Genomic DNA, 24,208 nt, shown 5'->3' on the forward strand with positions numbered 1-24,208 from the left:
TTACTAGCTTGTGATCTTGAGAATGTCACTTGTCAGTCCCCAAGTTTGCTACCTGTAGAATGGGTATAATAATATTATCTCACAGGGCTGCTGTAAGGATTCAATGAATATATCCGTGTAGATATGATATATAGCTATAGACAGACATAGACACAGACAGAGCTAGGGTGCTAAGAATAGTTTCTGCACAAATAAAACACTTTTTCCATCTTTCCTGGATCATTTCCGTTGACTTACAAACATGTAAGCTCTCTAGTCCCAACGAAACAAATGAAAACAAAAACCTTTCGTGACTGCACATCTCTCTCCAACTATAGACCCATTTTCCAATCCCCTTTAGAGCAAAACTCCACAGAATTGACAATTTTTGTTGTCTCTGACTCCTTCATGCCCGTTCTGTCTCAACCGATCTAATTTTTGCCCCAATCTCAAATTTATACTCTCAAAATAATGTCTGAAAAATGACAGGTAAAATGAGAACGACTCTTTATAGTAAACAATCAATAGATATTTTATTAAGTTGGTAAAGCAGAAAATAGAGGCATGATCACATTTTCTAGTTAAGAATATCATAAACAGAACAACAATTGTAAAAGACTTCCTCTGGGCCGTGGGTCAGGGGGTAGGAGAGAAGAGGGTAGTGATTTTTACTTTGCATCACAAGCCCTTCTGATCTGCTTGATTGGTTACTACGTATATATATGATTTGAGAAAATAATTTAAATTTGTAACAGCATAAGTCACTCATTTTCTGCTATTTATTAGCTACAGAACTTTCCACACGGGAACCTATGAGCTATCTTTTAAAAAACAATCATTGGTCTTTTTCATTTCTAAAAGTATAGACTTCTGTTATACTTGAATACTTTTATTCAGGAAAACACTATTTCTGAATATTTGGGGATCTGATTTTTGCCATAGAGGCCCTACACAAAATGACAACCACGGCATTCTAAATGTAAGCAATTCTCAGTGACATAATCAGAACATTTCACTATCCTAATAATACAAAAACACATGATAACTTTGTAATAACAATAACAACCAATATTAGCCAATGAATGTCATATGGTAGGACCTGGATCAGAAAATGGCCTGAATGAGATATTGCACAGGCTTTCTGCTGGGGGTGGAGAGCAAGTGAGGCCCCACACCCCCAGATATATCAGCTGAAGCACAAGGAAGGATCGCTTAACTCACACACATGACCTAGGAACAGAGACAGTCCCTTTAGCCTGAATCAAATGCACGCTTGTGTGCTCACACACACACACACACACACCCCTCCTATAGACTTCTGACCTGGGAAGATCTCATGTCTTTTCAAGATGAATCATAATGAAAAAGGATCCAGCATAGGACCTATGTCAAAAACCACTAGTACATAGAAGGAAAGGAACAGAAATAAAAAAGCAAATGACAAAAGTTTTGCTATAGAGCAGGTGAAAATGGAGACAAAGGATTTTCCCAATCACTCAAAAAAAATAAATTTGTAAGTGTCTTTATTTAAAAAGAGCTCTAAGCAGAAGGGGCCCAGCAAGGAATATGATGACAAAAAAAATAGACGAAATATGAGCTGGAGGAAAGAGTGAGCCTGGACACTACAGTTAAAATTGAGCGTGTATAGAATTTTTTTTTTCTACCCTCATCCTGGACATTGAGGACTCTACGGAGCAAGGCTCCTGCCCCATGGAACAGAGTCCACAAAATGGCTTTCACTCCCTCATTTTCCTTGCTGTAAAATATATAAGAAATAAAATCAGAGTTCTCCTTTTGTAATCATATCACAGAAGGGTTGAGCCAGCAATTTATGCAAACCTGTGTTTTTCTTGTCTGCAAAACTGCGCATGAGAACATTTCACCGTGTCTAGACAGCATTAGATGATATGACGATCAGCACCGGGTTATTTTAACCTTGACTCCAATTTGGGAGACAGGAATCCATGGGGAGTGAGATAAGTTTCCAATGCTCTTTCCAACGAATTATGTTACTTTTGAGTTGTGTGTGCTCTGAGAGCAAGCGGGACGATAAACAAATAAAAATGAAAATAAAAATAATTTTCAAAAAAGAAATAACTCACGATGTGACATAACTTTCACCTACTGGTTTTCTCTTGTCTGTCTGCTGGAGCGCTCACTTTGAGAAGGGGGGAGCCCCAAGTTGTCGTCCACACCAAGAGAAAAAGCAGAAGACCCTGCTTCTAGATTTTGTGGTCTAGAAAGAGAGAAGGAAATAAGCATTCATCCATTACTTTCACCCCGCTGCCTCAGCCTCCTCACTCGGACAGTGCTCAAGTGGATCCGTAATATTTTGAGATTTAAGTTTCTGGCGTACAGAATTTCTGAATCCTAAGGGAAATTGAAAATGGACGGCAGCAATTTCCTTCTGCTTTTTGCGCGGAAAAGGTGCTAAAACCAAAACATGAATATTGAAAAGGAAAGAACTCTTAAATGTAGACACATTAACCTAAATATGTAAAGGAAAAGACTCCTAAGTAAAACACTAGTTTTAAGCAACTTTAAAGGTAGAAATTATCTTCTCTCCATAGCAGTGTTTCTATATCCTCCCAAAATTCTAGAAAATATTCACATGGAAATGTGACTCGTCAATGGCTGATGTAATAGCGGTGGCCCTAACCCGGAATTCCACTACACTCATAATGCCCCATCATCATCTGTCCCTGTGCTGCTCCGGTCAGCAACAAATAGGAAAAAAGACATATAAAATTAAGTGCAAAGTATAGAAAATTGTTTAGATATTTAGTAATAGCAAAAACAAGATGTACATCAAGATACATGAATTCCACTGGAGATAAGCACATACTGACGCCAATAAAAACATTAGGCTTTTGGGGTCCGCCTGGTGGCACAAGCTGTTAAGTGCGTGCGCTCTGCTGCGGCGGCCTGGGGTTCGCAGGTTCGGATCCCCGGCGTGCACCGACGTATTGCTCGTTAAGCCATGCTGTGGCGGAGTCCCATATAAAGTGGAGGAAGATGGCCACGGTTGTTAGCTCAGGACCCATCTTCCTCAAGAAAAAAGGGGAGGATTGGCATCAGATGTTAGCTCAGGGTTAGTCCTCCTCACAAAAAAAAATAAAATAAAATACTAGGCTTTTTTTCTTTTATGTTCTTTCTTATTTGTGTTAAACAGTGAAATAATAATTATGGTACATTTTAATGAAGATGAGAAATAAATAAAAATATTTTCAAAATATAATACAGATAGTGATATCTTAAGGAAGTTTAAATTTTAAAGGATCAAGATGGATATGATAGATATTTGTCCAATGTCCAAATCATTATGTTACTTTTTCCAAATGAATACCCATTTTTTGGTCATCTCTACATAAGGAATAAAAATTAACTAAACGAGTAATCAGAGACATCATGGTATAGCGCAAAGAGCATGGCCTTTGGAATGAGACAGTGTAAGTTTCCGCCCCTTACTTAGCCATGTAAACTTAGGCAAGGTATTTAACTCCTCTGAACCATAATTTCCTAGTATGTACCAGAGATTATGATCCCATTTTTTTAGGATCAAAGGAAAGATTCAGATTAGGAAAAAAGCTCCTAGCACAGAGCCTAGCACACAGTGAGTGACGGCTGCCTAGCTATTTATAAATGTGTATGTGTGCATATATGTAACAAGCAATAAAAAGATTCTCTCTACCTTCCTTTCTCTTTCTCCTCCTCACTTCATCTCTCCCTCACTTCCTTTTTTTCTGCAACAAGTGAAACTATCTGACGCATAAAGAGAAAGTATCGTGGGAAAGTACCTCCTTTTTCTCTTAAACTATACACGAGCTGTGGTTTGAAAAGCAACAGCCTCCCCAACTCTCTTTTTATCCTCTAGGAATGTAAACATATTTTTTGTTGCTAACATCTGGTCTTTCTCAATGTCTCACTAAGTCCTGTTGTGGAAAAAATAGGAGAAATTGAGCTTTGGCTCAGATGGGGTTAAGAAAGGGAAGTTAAAAGGATACCAGGATTCAAACCCCTGGAGTGTCACTCCCAAAACAGTTTCCAGAGTATAATCTTTGGAAAATTTCGCGGTGAAAGATTCTGGAGGAAGACTTTTTTAAGAGACACATTCAAATGCCTCGGACCCATAGGGGTGCCAGGGAACTGACGCAGCTGGTCATTTCATGAACCATTTAAGTGAGAACACTTGGTAGCTACATACAGATATTTCTGCCAACTCAATTCACCAACAGAAATATTTTCCTGACTTTATGCAGAAGCCTCTTCTGCCCATTAACCATAGGACGGATATGAGACTTCCCCTTCTATATCATTCAGCTGCTCAGTGCGACATCTCCCAGCAACACTCGAGACTTTTTAACACCAACAGAGATCACAAGACTGCCAACTGAATTCAGAGGAGAAACTCCTGAATCTGTATTTTGGGATAGGATTGGGGACACTAGGCTACTCTAGAGTGGACAACCATTTTTAATATATATTTTATATAATAGCTAACATCTATTTAGCACCATGTGCCAGGCACTGAGCTAAGTACTTTACAGGTACTGATTTTTCACAGTAACTCCATGGGGTAGGCACTACAATCTTCTCCATTTAACAGATGGCAAAATAGAAGCCTAAGAAGTTCAGTAAACTGCAAGAACCTCTCATGTATCAGTAAGCAATAGAGTCAAAATTCTACTCCAGGTGTGTCCAACCCCAACATCCATTCTGTTAACCATTAGAAATGGATTAAGAGAGACCATTACTCCAGAAAGCCAAGAGTGAAGAAAGGATTGAGGTGGCGCGGTAGAGAGGTGGGGTAGTGATGCTTCCTTATCCTGAACTCAAACCAGTTATATAGTTGCTAATTGGGAAGCTAAATCTTTTATATTAAATGTATATGGTACAGATGAATGTAACCCCATCTTGTTGAAAGAGTACGACTGGACATATACACCTTTGACAGTAACTGGTGTGAGTGTACTTACTTCCGAAATGCATCCTTCTTTTTATTTAGTTGTTTGGTAGGCAGCTCCTGCCTCAGCTTCTGTATTATCCAAATCACAGATACACATAGATGGGTCTCCATGAGGTTTTCATGCAGTGCCTCTAAATAGATTTGAGATGAGAAGAAAACAATCCACCACCCCAACACACGCACACACTTCTCTACCTTGGGGAGGGAGAAGAACACTGAGCATACCAATTCTGAAGAAATCTTCAATCTCATACTGCTTAGCCTCTCTGACTGTAATCACTTTATTGCTTTGGATGGGTGAGGGAATAAGTTTCGAGCACCAGATTCAGGCCATCTCCTTTGTAAGTCATGTCTCAGTTGTCTTTCCTACCTTGTTGTGTGTGTGGGAGTAAATAGGATCTGTCTTCTTGGAGATTTGGCCAAACCTGAGATCACAAGAGTTCTATGTGAACATCAGTTGCTCCCCAAAAAAGAAAAGAAAACTTGAACTCTTTTATTCAACAATAAATCCATCTTCTTATCTCTACCATTTCATAAACTTCACTTTTTCCTTGCTGGTTATACAACAGTAGATCTGTGATGGGAGTAATGACTTCCATTGTAAACCTATGCAAATGAATTCCAAGTGTGCTGTCAGATGATGAAAGGAAAAATGATGACAATTTTATTCTACTTGTTCTAGAGTAAACAGTGGTAAACTAATTACACGATACACCTCAACTGAATATCTATGAATGGAGGAAAAGTCTCTGATTACTGGTTTTGTCTTTATTTCTATTTGATAAATTACATTTAATTATGGTGTAATTAGACAACACCTTTAGCATTAAAAATATAAGCCATGTAATAAGGTATAATTTCTGAGAACAGCATAAATTCTAATGACTGTAAATAAAGAGACCACATGATAACTCCGTGAATTCATCAGAACAGTTCGGTTTATATATTTTTTAAAAAGATTGCTTTGCATAATATGGAACTTTATTCAAAGTGTCAATTCTAGAATTCTTTATGAAAAAGCAATTGAAGAAATCAGTCTTACATGCAAATGCATTTTATAATAGAAAGAATCTACCCACTAAATGAAGCCTTGGAAATTAAAAAAATTACCCACCAAATTCTCCTCTAATTGAAGCAACTAGTAATTAAATCAAGTGCTTAACTAGTTAATTACAATTAAACAGTAAATTTCAAAGCCTCTCGAAGTTGACATTGAGCCAGGAATTGCCTATGTCTCTTCAGTCCCCTCACAACCCCCCACTGCTTTCCTGCATTTCACGTCCAAGTCAGCAGGGTGAGATATCTGGAAACCACTTCCAGCAAGGTCCATTAGTCCAAGGATATTTCTATAAATCTTTTTGATCAAAATACAAGAAAATGACACTGACTGCTATTCATAACTCACTTTCATATTCTGTTATGTAAATATGTGCAGACTTGGCTGTTGGCAGTAACAATGGTGACTCCAAATCTTGCTACCTTACCAGATTAGAGGCAAAGGGGCAGAGGAGAGAAGGGCACCTTGGTACCTTTCATCCAACTGCTCATCTATACTTTTCCTACCTCTTATCTATTTGGAAGTGAAGAAAACATTTACTCCATGCCATGTAACATTTGGGGACCAAAGACAAAACTTCCAGAATACATCAGAAATTATATCTTCTTTTGCAAGTCTTGGCATGAAAGTTCTAACATTGCTCTCTTTGGTCACTTTATAGTTATAAATTTCCTGTTGAATGCTAGCTCTAAAAAGCCTCTATACTATACTCTCTCCTTTCAATTTATTATTCTACGGTGATCAGAAAGTCTCTACTGAAAATGATATTTAAAATTCATGCCACTGCCATCTGGAATGCATGCCTCATTAACTGAAGATTCTGGATCATGGTCTCAATCTCCATTCCAACTCTTACGTTTGTCTTAGATGATTCTAAGGCAATGTTGCTGACCCAAATTACACAGCAGTCTTGCATCACCACCTTGTTGTCTCCAAGATCTCCACTTTACCTCATCTGTTGACTCCTCTGGGCGCCCTCTGGACACTGTCATCTACAAAACTTTCCCAGCTTTGCAATACTAAATTCAAATATCATCCTCCCTGAACACATCTGCCTCTCCTTCTGTCTTGTTTCCTGAACCATTTCTGCTACATCTGTTCTCCTAACACACTGGGACTATTAATCCACCAACCCCTCTCTTTCTTCCTGTATATCAGTTCCCTGTTTCATAATATTGTTCCTGAATAAAGAAGGTAATGTGATATGGCAATAGTTCCTATTCAGACAAGACACTGAGGTAAGCATCTCCAGCTATTGAGAGAAGTAACCAAGGAGAGAGAGAGAATGAGAAGAATAAAGACAAAAGGTGGATTTAACTGTCCTTTTCCCCCAACCAATTGGTATTGAACTCCTCTATCAACAAGCCATCTGAGAAAGATGAAGACAAGACTCCTTGAGATGAAGAGAAACATTCACAAAAAGAATTTTGAACTTTGAATTCATGGGATATGTGTTCCCAAAGAGACTATTTTAAAATACAAGATTCAGTTATCTTTAATCAGCAAATTTACTTTACTATCCTTAGTGGAAATGGGAGGTCCAGCTCAAGATGAGTTCAGGACTGAAAAATTCAGATACACTTTTTTACTTTGAAGTCATTGTGTGTAATTCCAGCCTACCAATTACAGTCTGTTGTTATTAGTTTAGTCATTCTTTTACTAATACTCTGAACACAATTTTCCCGTTGTCCTTTAGTTACACCTCTCCCAACACCCTAATCCAGGACGTAGCCAACCATCTGTCTCTCCTGTGCAAGCTGTGAGGCTGATGGGAAAGTTCACACATCTGAGATTAAAACCATTGCAAACTGACTGGGACTTCAATCCTGCCCAGGAATCCTGCTAGGTTTCTCTTGTCGACTCTCTCTCACCTCCTGTCATTTCTCTCTCTCCCAAGAGATTATCTCACTGCCTACATTTATCTATATATTTCACAGAGACTATAGAAGCCTTCAGAAGATAACCCAACTTTGCACCACCATACCCATAAGCCTACCTGAAATTGCTCTCTTCTTTTCCACTTTCTCTCCCATTACAAGAGATGAGGTATCGTGGGAGGAGGTCATCAAGCGGATGTGAACAACTGGTTGACCCATCAGCTGGACCAGCAATCGGAGGCTCCTTACCCCCTCCTCTGCCCTTGGGATGTGTGTTCTGCCCACCGTTCCCACACTAGGAGTCATTTCAAGGACACAGCCTTGAGAGAGTAATATGTTGCTGAGACCATCTGGACGGTATACATGACTGAACCCTGTGAAGGCCTCTATATAAACTTTTAAGATTCTGGTGGGCAGTTGCAGGTATCTACTTGTCTTGGGGCCTCCCAAGACAAGCCTCACATGTAAGATTCCTTGCTTATTAAAACTGCCACCTACCAATCTGGAGTAGTCTGCCTCTTTCTTCAGGCTCTCCCTGCCCTCTGCATATGGGGGCCAGTTTTGAGTTGCATCTGGGGATCTCCTGAGGTTGTGGACCAACAGGTATCTCCATTCTCCAAGAAAAGAAATATTTCGATTTCAAAGAAAACTCCCGAATACTAACCTAGCTTCTCCTTCTCTTCGTAGGCAATCCCCTTTAAGGAGTTTTTTATTCTTAATAGTCTTCAGTGCTCTCCTTTCCTTTCTCTCCTATCTTCTCTAATCTGAAAATCTGTCCCATCACACAACTGACAACCTCCCTGTGCTCTAGAACTTCAGGGACCAGGTATAAGGCAACTGAGAAAAGTATCAACTTCTGTTTTGTTCTCATACAGCTGCCATAACCATCCACGGGAAACCTTACAAGTTGAAGAGCACAGCAAGAATGCCGAGTGTACACACATCTTGTACAATGACAGCTGCTTCTCTCCCCACACCTCCCCTCTCCATGCCTCCAACTTCTCCTCATTCCCCAACTCCTGCAAAATTTCCTTTGTGCTGATACAAGAACTTTCTTACTTGACTGTTGTCTTCATTGTGTTGTGGTTCTTCTCATCCACATATCCTTACCGTGATGGAAGAATACGTCTTCACACTTGGCAGAGTTCCAACATCAGACTTTGTGGGCCAAGCTATAATTTTGACTAGGTCTTTAACTATCCAAAAATGGGAATATTACCTGAAAAACATGTTAACTTGTGAATTTTACCTAGTCATAGATTAAATACAATTCGTTTAAGTCACACGTTTACAACGCTTACACATTGCACCACAGAGATCACCTCTCACTAGGGTCACCACCAACAAGCGTGTTCTAAATCCAGAAGGAACTTTTATTATTATTACTTGACTTGACTTTACAGAGGTATTTGACACAGTCCATTACGCGTTCTTATGTACTCGTCATTTTACAAGCAAACAAAACACCTCAATTCTGTGACCATGTGACCACACCCTCCCCTGACATTCTCCTCTGTCCTAGCCACTCTTTTCAGGCTCCTTTCTCAGCTCTTCCTCCTCAATTTGACTATTAATATTTGATTTGTACACGGCTCTAAAGTAAACCTCGTTTTCTTCTCACTCTGTGTTCTGTGCCCAGATTGTCTCATTCCGTCCACAGGCTTTAATTTTTATCTATGCATTGATTATTCCCAAATGTTTTATCTATAGCCCAAATTATTTTTCTGAGCTCAGATCCACACACAGACATCTAAAATTCACGATATGCAAAATCAAACTCATCATTCCCCCCTTCCCCCTCCAAAAACAGACTTCTCCATTATTCTTTATTTCAGTTATAGCACTAGCCTTTACCTAACTGTTAAGCCAGAAATCTGAGGTACTGTTTTATGAATACATGTGTGTATCTGAGAACATAAAATAGATTTCTTAACTTGAGTTGCATTCAGAAAAATGTTTGAAGGCCAAATTTACCATATAAAGTGCTTAGGAAAGTGTCTGACACACAGTAACTATTGTAAAATGTTAGTAATTATTTTAACTATTGTCATTAAACCCTCATTCTTCTTCACTGTCCCTTCACAGCCAATGCATCACCAAATCTTCTTGTTTTATTTCATAAACATACCTTTATCTCATCTACTTTCCTCCAAGGCTTCTGCACTGGCCTACTCTAAACTGCTATGTCTCTCACCCAGCCCACTATAACAGCCCCCTAACTGCTCTTCTGATGACCACTCTTGCCCCTCCTCAGATTCTTCCCCATCCGGCCTCCAGGTTGACCTGTTCGTGAAACCAATGTGATCCAGTCCACACCTCTCCCTCCTCCATTAGCATCTTTCAAAAAATTCATTATTAATATGGTCTATATAGCTTTGGTTTATATGCATATCGATTCACTCATCACTCTCCCACTCTGCCAATATATTCCAGCTATACCGTCCCTTCTCTCGGTTTCCTGATCTCACCAAATTCCTTTCCAATTCTGGGCTTCTGCACCTCTGTTTTCTCTGCCTAGAATACAACCGTACACTGCCACCCATCCCCTACTTTTTGCCTAACTACGTTCTACTTATTTTCTTAGTCTAAGTTTATAGTTTAAAGTTTACATTCTCCAGGAAGCTTTACCTGATATCTTTCAATTAGTAAATTCCAAACCATACATCATGGCCCACAGTGTGTTATGGAATCAACTCAGTGTATCTATAACCAGTATTTTTCAAAAAGTGTTATGTTATGGTGTGAATTGGGAGGGGTGGGATGGATAGGATGGATACATAACGCATTACATGCAGTTAAGGTAAAGTACTATTTTAGAAATTTGTGTGTGTGTGTTGGTGATGAAAGAGAGTACATTTTTCTCACTGATTCACATTCAAAAATAAGTTTAAAAGCACAAGTTTGAAAACCACTCTTCTAAGTGATATTCATCATTTATTTCTTTTTATAACACCAGCGTTTGCCTTTTAGTAAAATGAACACACTCAGGCTGTTATCTGTACATATCTGCAGCAGAAGTGTTTGTCTTACATAAAATTTAGGAAGTAAAGTATGCTAAGACTTAACCTCCATTAAATAATGTGTCAAAACATAACCTCCATTAAATAATAGATTATTTTCTAAAGTTGGGCCCTCATCACTGAGGGTTTCTTTTTTCAGCACCTATCATAAAGCCATAAAATGAGGAACATAAGGATGGATCTTTTGCTACAGGTGCTGCTACCCCTGCTAATTTCAGGTTCAGCAACCACATAAACCCGGGCCGGCAGGCAGACATGCCAGAGTTCCAATGCCTTCTCTGTTGGCTGCCAGTTTAAAACTTTTTGCAAGTTACATAACTCTTTGAAGTTTTTTGTTTCCTCATCTATTTTTTGGAGATGACACTCTGCCTTATTGAGTTATAAATGTTAAATGGGACAACATGCACTTAGAATAGTGTCTTTCAAGTGTCAGGCCTTTAATAAATGTTGGTTCCATTCCTCTTCTCTATTTCTTTTCCTTCTCCAATCCCTAGATGTTGTTCCTTTTCTAAGTACAGTCAGCATCCTGAGACGACTGGCTTGGTCTCCTAACAATGGCTTTTCTAACATATAATATGTGATCCTATTTCACACTTATTTGCTAATGTAATTGTAATGTAATCAAATTAATTTCAATTACAATATAAGCCAAACTAATGACATCATGAAGTTTTTAATTTTTTTCATCTTATTCATATTCTCTTCTATTCTCCTATTTATAGCTGAGCAGGCCACCTGTTTGGACAATCTCGCTCAGTGATTCTACGATTCACATTCAAATATTCCAAGTCAGGTGTGGAAATTTCGAATCTCTTCTGTATAAATCGGACTGTTTACTATACAATGTAGGTGTGCTGTCACTTTCTAGCAGATTATGCCCATGGGTTGAGGGAAAATAAAGTGTGTCTCAAAAGGAAGATCTTATTATGGCTCCACCAAAATGTGCTGTATGAAATAACTGAAATGGACATCATGATTTGATTGACCTAACAAAAGTTACTATTTTACTCATCCTCAGTTCAGGACTAAAGAATCTATCATCATTTCTTAGAGTGTCCATGAAATTCTATACAGATAACCTATTAAAGAAATAAGATGAGGAAAAAAAGATAGATATTTAACAACTCAATGGAAGTTGTAAGACAAGAAGCATTTCAAATACTAATAAAAGTCTCATTAAAATAACGATAACTGTAGTTAGTAATTTAAGGAAAGTGGGATTGAAAAAGCTTGATTCTCTTCTGTACACCTGGTTGCATTGATTTCACATGTCCCTCAACGTGGAAGACATACAGAAGAAATGAACAAAAGTGAATTAACCACAACTAATTCCCAAAATATCCCCAGAAATTCATATTAAAGCCTCAAGCATCAATACTAATTCTTTAAAGTTTGTTTCTTGCCTTTTAAATAAAACTCTTTTCATCCAGACATGCCTCTGTGTCTGGATGTCAAAAAGAAAAAGAAAATTGAACATAATAGTTTTAAGAGACATAACTTTGAAAGCAGCATCATCTTTTGAGCAAGCTACTCCTCAATTTGTAACAACTCGGATTTTCTAAATGTGCTTATTTCATAAGATGTTGAAACATTTCTAAAGCCTGGTGACAATATTTATTCAAGTCTACATAGTCTTTATTTTAGAAAGTGTTAGGCAGTTTGCTCTTGAACAAGGTCACGCATTTTAAAAGCTGCTGTATAGAGAACAGGTAATAAGCATAACCACAATTTCTCTTTATGTTAGACATATTCATAAATAAAATAATGCTTCATAATTTAAAGTATCTCCATTTTATTATTATTATTTGTTATATGTTATCACCAACAAATTCATGTGGGGTCCGGAATCCTCACTTTTTATGAGAAAAATATAAAGAGATATTCCTTGAGTGATTTTCCTAAGAGAGAAAACAAATCCTGGTCTCAATTTTTTAAGTCTGTAGTAACTAAGTAGGTGTCTGCTCTGTGAACTGAATACAGAATTCAGGTTTCTATAAACAAAAAGTTCTGTTAGAATTAGAAAAAAAAATTATGGTATTATTTCTAAGTTGACTTGCTAAATCGTTGTCATTATACACCTCCATCTGACTCATCTATCTTACGTACTTTATTTCAGTTTTCTCCTAAGTTCTGTTATCTAACTCCAGAAATCAGAAAGAGGCACCAGAATCATAATTCTAGATAGAAATTTGACAAAATTCTCTTTTGTAAAAATACTGAATTTGAATATATATATATATTCTATGTCTTTTATCTAATCCCAGGAACTGGAAAATCTCTTAATTTGTGAAAGACTGCATCCAGTTACACAAAACGAAAACATCGGTTTTGCTAAGTTTTGAATTAAATTTTCCCAGTGAAAAACTAAACTAATCAAGAGTGAATTTTTTAAATGATTTTTGCCACAATTCCTCATTTGGGGAATAAAAATCAGGTCTCTGAAATTTATACTTTAAAAACTATAATATGTCTGGGGCCAGCCCGGTGGCGCAAGCAGTTAAGTGCATGCACTCCGCTGTGGCGACCCGGGGTTCGCTGGTTTGGATCATGGGCGCTCACCAACGCACAGCTTGGCAGGCCATGCTGTGGTGGCGTCCCATATAAAGTGGAGGAAGATGGGCATAGATGTTAGCCCAGGGTCAGTCTTCCTCAGCAGGAAAAAAAAGGGGAGGATTGGCAGATGTTAGCATAGGGCTGATCTGCCTCACACACACACACACAAATATATATATATAATGTTTGAAAATTAATGATCAAACAATGATTTTGTTTCCCAGATGGCTAACAGATAATTTTGGTTATTTTCTCTTGGGTCTGAACTGAACCATCTTTAACCACTATCAAAACTCTCACCTACTCCTTATACATCAATTATTAATATGGAAAGTAAAAAGGGGGAGAGAAAAACTAACATCATTGAAGTTTATAACTAGGAAGTTGTCATTATGCCGAACATTTTATATTTCTTATTATATTTATTATATATTACAGAAAATAAAAATTAATCAAGTAATATGTAATAATAGTAGTTTTAAGTCATTTGCAAAGAATTAGAGCTTCACCTTAGATTTCTAAAACGTGATCTCTCTCTCAACATCACTTCCATCACCAGTGAAATATTTTGATGTTGTACTAGAATCATGTAACATAAGTCATTTTCACTTCTTGTCCTCAGTAGCATTGAAATATGTATATTTTAAATTAATTATATTTCAATTAATTTTGACTTGCAGCTTCTTTTCTATCATAATGAATTCAGAAAGTTAATTAACTTGATGACAAGATATAAAAACAGCATTAGGCAAAAGGCCCTTATCTAAAACCATAAAAGAAATAAAATGTCATCCGTCATTTCAATTCATTGTACCTTATCACTTAACTATCAAATGATATAGTTCTGACATTTAGAAGAAAGATGATGTGCATAATAAATGTCAGGGCTTTTTTCCCCTCCAAATACAACTTTATTTTCAAAAAGCATAACAACAAAATGCAGGTGTCATGTAATTTGTTCTTCTTTTCACATGGTAAGCTTTGCCTAGAAACAAGCATCAGCCAAACCTGATATCTGTTGCCTAGCAACCATCTGACAATTGTATGACTTAGATGACCTGGATATATTTCTGACTGTTAACGCTTACACAACTGAGTTACTTAAACACTTAAAAACTCTTAGGGTTCCCTGGTCAAGAATATTGAAATGAAATTTAATTTTAACCTGCAATTATTTAATTAGGTTGATTATTCTTATTGAAGGAATTAAAGAATTAGAATAAACACAGTAAAGAGTTCTAAAAACAGCAATAAATTATTTAAAAAAACATTGAATAATGGCTTGAATTTTCTCATCTAGTAGGCTTAAGAATAAAAAGTACACTGAGTATCTCTTGTAATTAAAGCCTCGGTTTCTACCTTTATCATCTAATTTATATGCATATATGTTTTCCCAAAATTTCAATGTCACAAAAAATTCTGAAAAATAAGATCATTGACATTAGTTCAGCTTTGTCAATAACAAACTTCTCCAGTGCTTAAAGCAAAAATTATAAAGCTAAACAAAGAGAAGTTAATCTGCCTGGCATTCAGGCAAACATATTAATCTCTAATATAAATATGAAGCAATAAAATTAAGGATTGCATCTGTTAAAAATAGTTAGACTTCCAAAAAATACATTTACTGCATATATTGTGTGAGCACTAGCAAATGAGGGATAAAGAGACAAAGAAGAAAAAGACTCAAAGTTTTTGCAAAACAGTGACATTTAAATAAGTACAATTTTCCCACTTCTTGAGGCTAAAAAGTACTCAAATGCTTTGCTGAACTCTCTGACAACACTGTGTCTTTAAAATGTTAATTTCCACTTGTAGGAACCAAGTGTTTAAAGTTCTTCCAACAAATTGAAGTAATTATAAACAAAATAATTTTTATCACATTAGTCAAACTACTATAAAATTTTATATGGATTGCAGTAGGCAAAAAAAAGTGTGTATCTGTCTATATACAGTAATTAAGAACAAAACTAACTGGGTACTTGTATATCTAAATTTTAAAATTATTAATGCATAGGATATCTTCCTATTATAACTGAATAAATTCACTATAAAAATCAATTTATTAAACCCTGAAATAAAAAGCAGACTCATTTGTAAATGGGCCAAATGTTTGCAATATTGGAAGATGGCCCCTACTCATTGCAGAGAAACACTGATTCTCCAGGGATAATTTATAATACAGTTGATTGGAAATGCTTCTATGAATATATGAAGTATCACTTTAAAAACAATGAAATCAATTTGTATCATTCAGGCAATTTATAAAGTCGTAAATGTAATTTAATTGATGGTTTTTAACTCAATGATATATTTAACTCAATGAAATAGCTTAAATCGTAGAACTTGGAAGGTAATGGGAGAAAAATTAAGATAACCATATGTCCCAAGAGTTTTGCATCAAATGGAAAAAGAAAGGATGGTAATTAAAAGAAAAATCAGAATCAAATCAGGATATTTGTTGTTATTTTTATAGAGAGAAAAAAGAATATTCTCAAAGATAGAGATGAAGAATAAGGGCAATAATAACAATGAAGAAAAAGGCACCATTTATAGAATGAGAGGATGATTTTTGTGGAAGTAAATCTGAGAAAAGTAAGGAAAGGAAACGTTCCCTAGAGACGGAAGAACATCACCTGGTGTTGGGATTAAGGAGTGAAAGTTAGGGACTCCATTTATATACCGAGGTGAACATTGGGAAGGGAGGAGTATAGAGATGTAAGGTAAGTTTCATCTTTGCATTTCTCTTTACCCGGACATAGCGAGCTGGGTCTTTTCTGACCTTCTTAAAGATGAAGGAAAGACAAACAACCCTCCCATTACAAATGCTCCAGTGCCGTCTGACCAGTCTGTCCACGAAAGACCTCTTCTGCAGCAGTCATGGCCGTGTTCCAGCTCTGCCCTGGGTATGAAAGCCCACCTGTGGGAGGGCAAGGAGGCCAATGCAACTGGGAAGGAGCCAAGAGCAGTTGGAGTGTCTTCACACAATCTGGTGGAAATGCCATTAAATTGTCCCTGCCTTGTTGCCGCAAACATCATACACTCTGTGCTTGTGCAAATCCAAAGGACATAGAACAGGAGGACGCTGATCCTGTAGGACAAGAAGGGAAAAGAAATTAACTTTAATGGATACAGACTTTATTCCAGCTGTTTGAAAATTGAACAGTTATGACCATTGAATTTTGGTATCAGATAAACCCAGATGCCAGTGTAGGCTTTGCAACCTGTGTGAACTTGGGCAAGTTATGGAATCTTTATGAGACAAGATATTCATTGCCAATTAAAAAGACCAATACCTTATTAAAATAAAATGAAATGATGTATGTAAAGCACTTAGGATACTGCCTGGCACATATTAAGTGCTTGAAAATAAAGGGGAAAAAATGTATAATTGGTGGGGCCGGCCCGGTGGCGCAAGCGGTTAAGTGCGCGCGCTCCGCTGCGGCGGCCCGGGGTTCGCTGGTTCGGATCCTGGGCGCGCACCGAAGTACTGCTTGGTAAGCCATGCTGTGGCGGCGTCCCATATAAAGTGGAGGAAGATAGGCACCGATGTTAGCCCAGGGCCGTCTTCCTCAGCAAAAAAAGAGGAGGATTGGCGGATGTTAGCTCAGGGCTGATCTCCTCACAAAAAAAAAAAAAAAAAAAAATGTGTAATTGGGGGCTACAGGATGGAACAGATATTTTGCACTTATAAACACGTTCACAGATATTCCCATGATATGTAAATAAGAAATACAAGACTTTCATTTCACATCCACTCTGTACTCAATTTGAGTATATTAACTTATTTATAGTCTCAAAACTCTTTGTGAAGTAAACACAATTACTGTCACTTACTAAATGAGAAGCCTGTGATTAAAATATTTTTTGTAACTTATCAAAGTTGGCTCAGCTAGCAATTTTTAGAATCTGTTTTGTGCCAAGTACTTCTCTAGATGTTCAGTATACAGAAGTCAATAACTAAGGCAAAATGAAGGCTGCCAGCACTAGTCTTCTAACCTGGGTCTTGTTATTCCAAATCCTCTGTTCCTTTCGTACGCTGCTTTCTAATTTGAAACAGCTAAATTGAATGCCCTTTTCCCTGGTGGTGAGCAACCAAGAGAATTCTAAGGTAGCCACAGTTTTAATCAGCATGAAATATCTAAACCACAGATCGAGTGGGTTTAGTGTATAAATCCCAGAGGAAAGTTAATGAAACCAGAATGTTGAATATTGTTACACATATATAGTCAGCCATAATTGGCCAACAGTAAATGTTGGTTTTATATAAGCAATCAAGCTAAAATAAGTATATAGTTTTAATGTTAGTAAGGATTCAGCTTAAAGGTTAATAGAATAGCTCGTGCATTCAACGAATATTTATTGAACAATTCCTAAGTACCAAAGTGTAATTCCTAACTCCTAAATTAGGAATTACAGAGGTAAAGATGAGCAAGACTTAGAGTCCTGTACGGGATGTAAGTAAGCAGGGAATGACCATGTAGTGTGGTATGGGCTATGACGGAGGAAAGCAGGGTGTTATGGAAGCAGATAAGAGAGTAAGAATGCAATCTCATCAGGACTTGGGGGCCACGGAAATTTTTCTTGAGAAAAGAGTATCCAGAATGAGACTAGAAGGGTGTGACAGTTAATTTTGTTTGTCGACTTGACTGTGCCGCAGCGTGCCCAGATTTTTGGTTAGACGTTATTCTGGGTGTGTCTATGAGGGTATTTGTGGATGAGATTAATGTTTGAATTGGTCGACTGAATAAAACAGCTTGCTCTTCCCAGTGTGAGTGGGCCTCATCCAGTCCATTGAAGGCCTGAATAGAACAAAAGGGCAGAGTACAGGAGAATTCACTCTCTCTGTCTGTCTTTGGTCTAGGACATTGGACTTCTGCCTTTGGACCCTGACTCTAGCTAGAACTTACACCATCAGCTCTCCTGGGTCTCCAGCTTACTGACTACAGATCTTGGAACTTCTCAGCATCCAAAATCATGTGAGCAAATTCCTTATAACAAATCGTGTGTGTGTGTGTGTGTGTGTGTGTGTGTGTGTGTGTGTGTATCCTATTCGTTCTGTTTCTCTGGAGAACCCTAACTAAGATAAAAAGTGAATCATAAAGATGGAGTAGAGAGAGAAGTGTCTCAGGGAAAGAAAACGGCAGGGCAGAATCGCTGAAGCAGGATAGTGAATGAGCTACTCCAGGAACCCGAAGAGGTTCAGTGGAGCTGTAGCAGGGAATGCTGGGAGGAAGAACACAGAGATGAGGCTGGAGAAGACAGCTGGAACAGGATCATAAAGGAAACTGTAACCCACGTTAAGGAGTTTTAACCTTAATTTTAGGGCAGGGAAATCCATCCACGTGTTTTAGGCATGGGAGTGAGGTGATATAAATAATTCTGTGCCTGCATTTTTATCTACACAAGAAACAGGCTAACCAAATAGCATGCTGTTGCAGTAAAATGGGTAAATGATGCTGATGGCCCAAAAAGTGGTAGGACTGTGGGGATGGAGAGAAGGAAATAGATTAAGGAGGCAGAATTCAGAAAATGCAGTGATTGACTGGACATGGAGGTTGTTTATGGAGAAGGAGGCATTTGGATGACACTGTTTTCTCAAAAAATAAGCAACTATATGAGTGGTGGTAACTTTCTTTAAGATTTGTGAAGGAAACAGTGAGTTCAGCTCTTCATAACTGTAGTTTAAATGCCTGTAGCAATGAACAGAAGGCAGTTGAGAATGCAGGCATGGAGTTCAGGAGAAAGTCTTGGGTTGACTGCATAGACCCAGAAGTCTTTGGGACATTGCAAGTGAAGCCCTTGGGGGAATGAGATCCTCCCAGAGAAAGCACCCCCATAGCATTCTTGTGTTGTAAATTGACTGAATATTAAAAATACGTAGAAGAGTCAATAACTTCATATATGTGCTTTCCATTATTAATACAGCATTGCTAGTAAGGAGAGGATTTTATAGTAGACTGGAATCAAATGCTAAAAGTCATTGTGTGACAACAGTTCATATAGAAAGAAACAATTAGAGAAGGGAAGAGCCAGAATTGATAAGAAGATATAAGAAATTATTATAACTAGTGTTACTTAGAGCAGGAGAATGTTGATATCAAATAAGATATATTTTCAAAGAAAGCGCCAACCTGTTAACCTCATATAATTTAATGAACACACAAGTGGCCATGGTTTGTTTCATTTTCTTCATAATGCGTTTGAACAATGTTATCTAGCCACCTGTATCGAAACATGACTACAAATTTTATCTCAAGGTGAAATCTGAAATTCCCATTTCAAAAAACTTCATATCATTCATGAAACAAAATTGCATCTTGATGGTAATCACACAGCAGATTTCATGCATCATGTTACATTCAATTATTGTTAAATTGGTCAAACACCAGTATGCACTATTAATACAATGAATCACTCAAAGGCCAAGTAGTGAATCTAAGAATATCAATATCATAACAATTCATTTCTGAATGCACTTTGCTCTTCAAAAATTTTCTTTCTTAAATACTATCCAAATAAGACAAATATAGTTTCTTTTTTTTTTTTCCTTTCCAACTTTTCCTTATTATTTAATGATGTAGTTTTTCTTCCACTTTACCCTTTTTTCACTTTTCACCTTTAGGAACTCATCCTCCTGAGAAGGACATCAAAAAAAGCCAGTTCCTAGATAAGAGCATTCTCAGCATACATTTAGAGGAGAACAATATATATATGAGCAATTGGAAGCATAAAGAACTTTATTGGAGGGGCCGGCCCGGTGGTGCAAGAGGTTAAGTGCGCGTGCTCTGCTGCGGTGGCCCGGGGTTCGCCAGTTCGGATCCCGGGCGTGCACCCACGCACTGCTTGGCAAGCCATGCTGTGGCGGCATCCCATATAAAGTGGAGGAAGATGTGCACGGATGTTAACCCAGGGCCAGTCTTCCTCGGCGAAAAAAGAGGAGGATTGGCAGATGTTAGCTCAGGGCTGATCTCCTCACACACACAAAAAAAGAACTTTATTGGAAATGGAGGCAGGAAATGTTGGGGTGGAAATATAAGGGTAATAATTTTAATAATGACTAATATTTGTTGAGTGATGTTATATGACAGACACTCTGCCAAATACTTTAAAATGCTACAAATGCTAATTAAAACCAAAAATGTAAATAATAAAGCACGTGGTACAAAAGAAATGGTGGCCAGAAATAAAGAGAAAGGATATAATGTTTGTTGAACACCAACACTGTGCCAGAATCTTTGCACATATTACTAAATTTACTCTTCTCAGCAACCTTATTGGATGAAACTGAGATTCAAGATGGATCTGTTTGGCCACCGAATCCTCATGCTTTCCTCTGACTACGCTGCCTCTACCTGTGTCCTGTAGCCTCATGGAGGAGGGAGAGACCCCGGTCCTAGGGTCGCTCAAATTCATGTTGCTGGGGAAATTATCAAGAGAAAAAAAAAAGGCTATGGAATTAAAAAGGAAGTTTGACTTTAAAAAATACAACAAACATGTCAGAACTGATGGTGTTTCTAAATAAAGGAAAACAAAAGAGGGCCTTGTCAACGGTACAGTCATTGGACACGCAAACTAAGAGCCAATGAGGCGTTTTCAGTAGTGAGAAATGAGGGGCTGCTGTTTTGAACAGAAAAGTAAATCTATTCACATAACTTGGGACATGGAAGTTCATCTTTTTTGACAAACAAGGGTCTTCAGAAGGAAAGCACCTAGAAGACACATTCTTAGTTAGCTACTTTCTAAAAGAGTAAAATTGTTAATGTTATGAAATACTGGACCTTTCAACACAATCTTTTTAAATGATATATTTTTTAAATGATCTGGGGGTAGTTTGAAATATGATATGTAACCATGGTTATTTTTAGTTGCATTTAAAGAGTAAATTATTGGAGAACTTGTCCTAAAATAAGAAAAAAATATCAGAGAAAGGCCAGATTTTACCTTGCATACATGCAGAAATAAACCACATAGCTATAATTCCAGGATTCCAGGGAAACAGGCCAAATCAGAGGGTCACAAACAGCCAATTTCTATTCCACAGATCAAGAAAAACTCAATCCTGAGATCTACTAAGTTGTGGAAGAATCTTTTAAGAGAAGACATGATTCTAACTCTATTTATTGTCACTGGATTTTTTAAAGATGCCCCATGGAATAAAAGTAGAGGCCAAGAACTCTCCTACAATAGATGTATACAGAAAAATGGCATTGAACATCGGGGCTAGGAAAAGAGATAATCAGTATTTCCTGTTAACGTCAGATATACAAGTCTGGAATTTTTGTCCGGGTATATTATTGAAAGGATATCTGGGAAAATACAGGCACTTTAATGAGTCATTATTCTTTCATTTGGGGGGGAAATAAAATTGTAACCCTAAACAGCATGTCTCTCATTCTAGTTAAAACAAGGTTGCCACTGGGACTTCATTTTAAACGACTATAAATTGACAAGTCAGAGGAGGAGATGAGAAACTGCTTGACTCTGATAGTGCAATGAGCTGGAGCACAATGTGACAGAAGCCCCGAAAGACAGGAGCGTTTGGAGTTGGTTCTCTCCGTTGACTTGTTAGCAAACATAAAAATCACGTCTGCACCACTGTCTGCTACCCCAGATACATCTGGTTGAAGAGAAGGAGGTCATTAATGGAGATACCATTAAATTGCAACATACTCTTTCATTATTCTATTAATTTCCCTTAAATTTGCAGGAATGTAATTCAGCTATCTTTAAACTTACAATCTCAATAAATATTAAAGACTTTTCAAAATGCAAACATAAAACTTGCCGTTTTTGTCAAAGTTGCCCTAGTTTGTTTTTCTTTAAATAAACACAAAGGAGAAAGTTACTTAAAATAGAGAACAGAATTTAAATAGCCATACCTCTCTACATCTGCAAATATCTAGACCTGCATATATTTTATATAATGAATTGATATTCACCCTAGCTTTTCCTTGTTTGAATATATTCCATGTTCCTTCCCCAGCAGTTAATTCAAATGTCTAGAGTTTTACCGTTTTTGTAGAAAAGATCTCTTGACATTGTGCCTCTGACAGAATAACATGCAGAGCACACGTCCACGCACTCACACACAATGGATGTCAAAGAACAGGACGTGACAAAACCAAACAAAGCTTAATATCCTTCCGATAATTGCAAAATTTCAAACTCCATGGAATTTGCTGTGCTTCTGAGAGTTTAACCTTGTGAACTACAGCATGTTCTTTTTCTAATTATGTAAATTTTCAAATATATACAAATGTGAGAAAATAGTATAATGAATACACATTTTATCTACTATTTATCTTAACAAGTATTAACATTTACCAATCTCAGCATCTTTTAAAGTTATATGCTCTTATAAAAGAAAATAAACTTTGAACGACAAAGCAATAAAACTACTACTATATTTTACATTATTCATTATAATTTGGGTTTAACTGGATCCCATAAACCCAAGAGTTTAATATACTTCCCTTTCATTAAACTATTGGGTTTATAAGATCCAGTTTAAATCTAAATTTTATATGTATATAAAATTTATATATATATATATATCTCCTCTACCCTCTTTCTTAAGAAAGAAACACCTAGTGGATGCTAACTTCAACTGGAAAACATAGTATCAGAATTCTAGTTCTGGGTCTGTCGCAACAGATAAGATAAACATGTGCAGTCAGTTAGGTATTACATTTTCTGGTATCAGTTTCCTCCTTTTCAGACATAAGAGGTTAAAATCACTTCTAGCTCTAAGATCTTGTGATTTCAAGAGAGTACACTTCAGTTGCATGCATACTGAAATTATCATTATCATTTCAGGTCTTGCTCTAATTTACATGGCTTTACTACAAAATGTTGATTTTTCTTTTGTTAAAAGATGCCGATTTAAATCATTCAAGTGTGCAGGATGTATGTTCGACTAAAGGCAAACTTAAGTGATAAGCAGGAAATATGTTGTATACCCCATTAGAAATTAAATATTTTTTATTATTCTTATTTTTTCAGTATGTTATAAGGAGAATTTCACAAATGTCATAATTTTTGCAAATTCTTCCATCAGTAGTATGAGACTGCAAAAGAATATGTAAAAGAGTAAGATTGAAATTCATGACATGAAACAAACATGGAGTAAATGTTCACAAATCTAAGGACAGTAAAGAGCATTCTCCCCAGATTAAAAGGAAAGACTTTAACTCTGAAGACCCCATTGCAGCTCAGAACTGGATAGGAGTTTGTAGTAGTTTTCTATATTGCGGTAACCACAAATTTAGTGGCTTAAAACAACATGTATTTATTATCTTATAGTTCTCTAGGTCAAAAGACTGACATGGATCTCACAGTGCTAAAATCAAGGTGTCCACAGGCCTGCCTTCCTTTCTGTAGGCTCTAGGGGAGAATCCATTTCCTGCTCATTTTGGTGTTGGCAGAATTCAGTTCCATGCGGTTGTAGGACTGAAGACTTCAAGTCCTTCTGGCTGTCGACATCTGGGGCCATCATTAGCCCCTGGAGGCCTCTCTCCAGTATTTGCATATAAGCCACTACATCTCAGAACCAGCAATGGGGTGTCAAGTCCTTCTCACACAGCCATCTCTTTCTTAATCAACCACAGAAGGTTCTCTGATTTTTAAGAACTCATATGCTAAGATTGGGCACACCTGGATAATCTCGCTATCTCAAGGTCCATAACCTTGATCTGCAATGTAGAATAATACATTCAGAGTTTACGGGGATTACGGCATGGACATGTTTGAGGAGCCA

At 37.2% G+C, this 24,208-nt stretch overlaps 2 long non-coding RNA genes across 10 annotated transcripts in view; both read right to left on the reverse strand.

Annotated features, from left to right (window-relative positions):
• The window catches only part of LOC131402649 (uncharacterized), a 50,291-nt gene extending 34,941 nt beyond the window's left edge, over positions 1 to 15,350 (reverse strand). For 2 of the 5 annotated variants that reach the window (XR_009218857.1, XR_009218855.1), the window contains exons 1-2: positions 13,962 to 15,350; positions 8,939 to 9,098 (exon numbers count right to left, since the gene is read on the reverse strand). This is a non-coding gene — a long non-coding RNA (uncharacterized LOC131402649). Of the gene's footprint in view, positions 1 to 2,138; positions 2,216 to 3,426; positions 5,077 to 8,938; positions 9,099 to 13,961 lie in introns of those variants that run through there. The other 3 variants (XR_009218858.1, XR_009218856.1, XR_009218859.1) reach the window with 3 other exon arrangements.
• A 548-nt stretch (positions 15,351 to 15,898) lies between these two features.
• LOC131402646 (uncharacterized) overlaps positions 15,899 to 24,208 on the reverse strand; it is a 42,132-nt gene continuing 33,822 nt past the window's right edge. For all 5 annotated transcript variants that reach the window (XR_009218852.1, XR_009218851.1, XR_009218850.1 and 2 more), the window contains one exon: positions 15,899 to 16,540. This is a non-coding gene — a long non-coding RNA (uncharacterized LOC131402646). The remainder of the gene's footprint in view (positions 16,541 to 24,208) is intronic.

Source organism: Diceros bicornis, unplaced genomic scaffold (genome assembly GCF_020826845.1).
Source record: "Diceros bicornis minor isolate mBicDic1 unplaced genomic scaffold, mDicBic1.mat.cur scaffold_200_ctg1, whole genome shotgun sequence".
NCBI classification, from domain to species: Eukaryota; Metazoa; Chordata; class Mammalia; order Perissodactyla; family Rhinocerotidae; genus Diceros; species Diceros bicornis.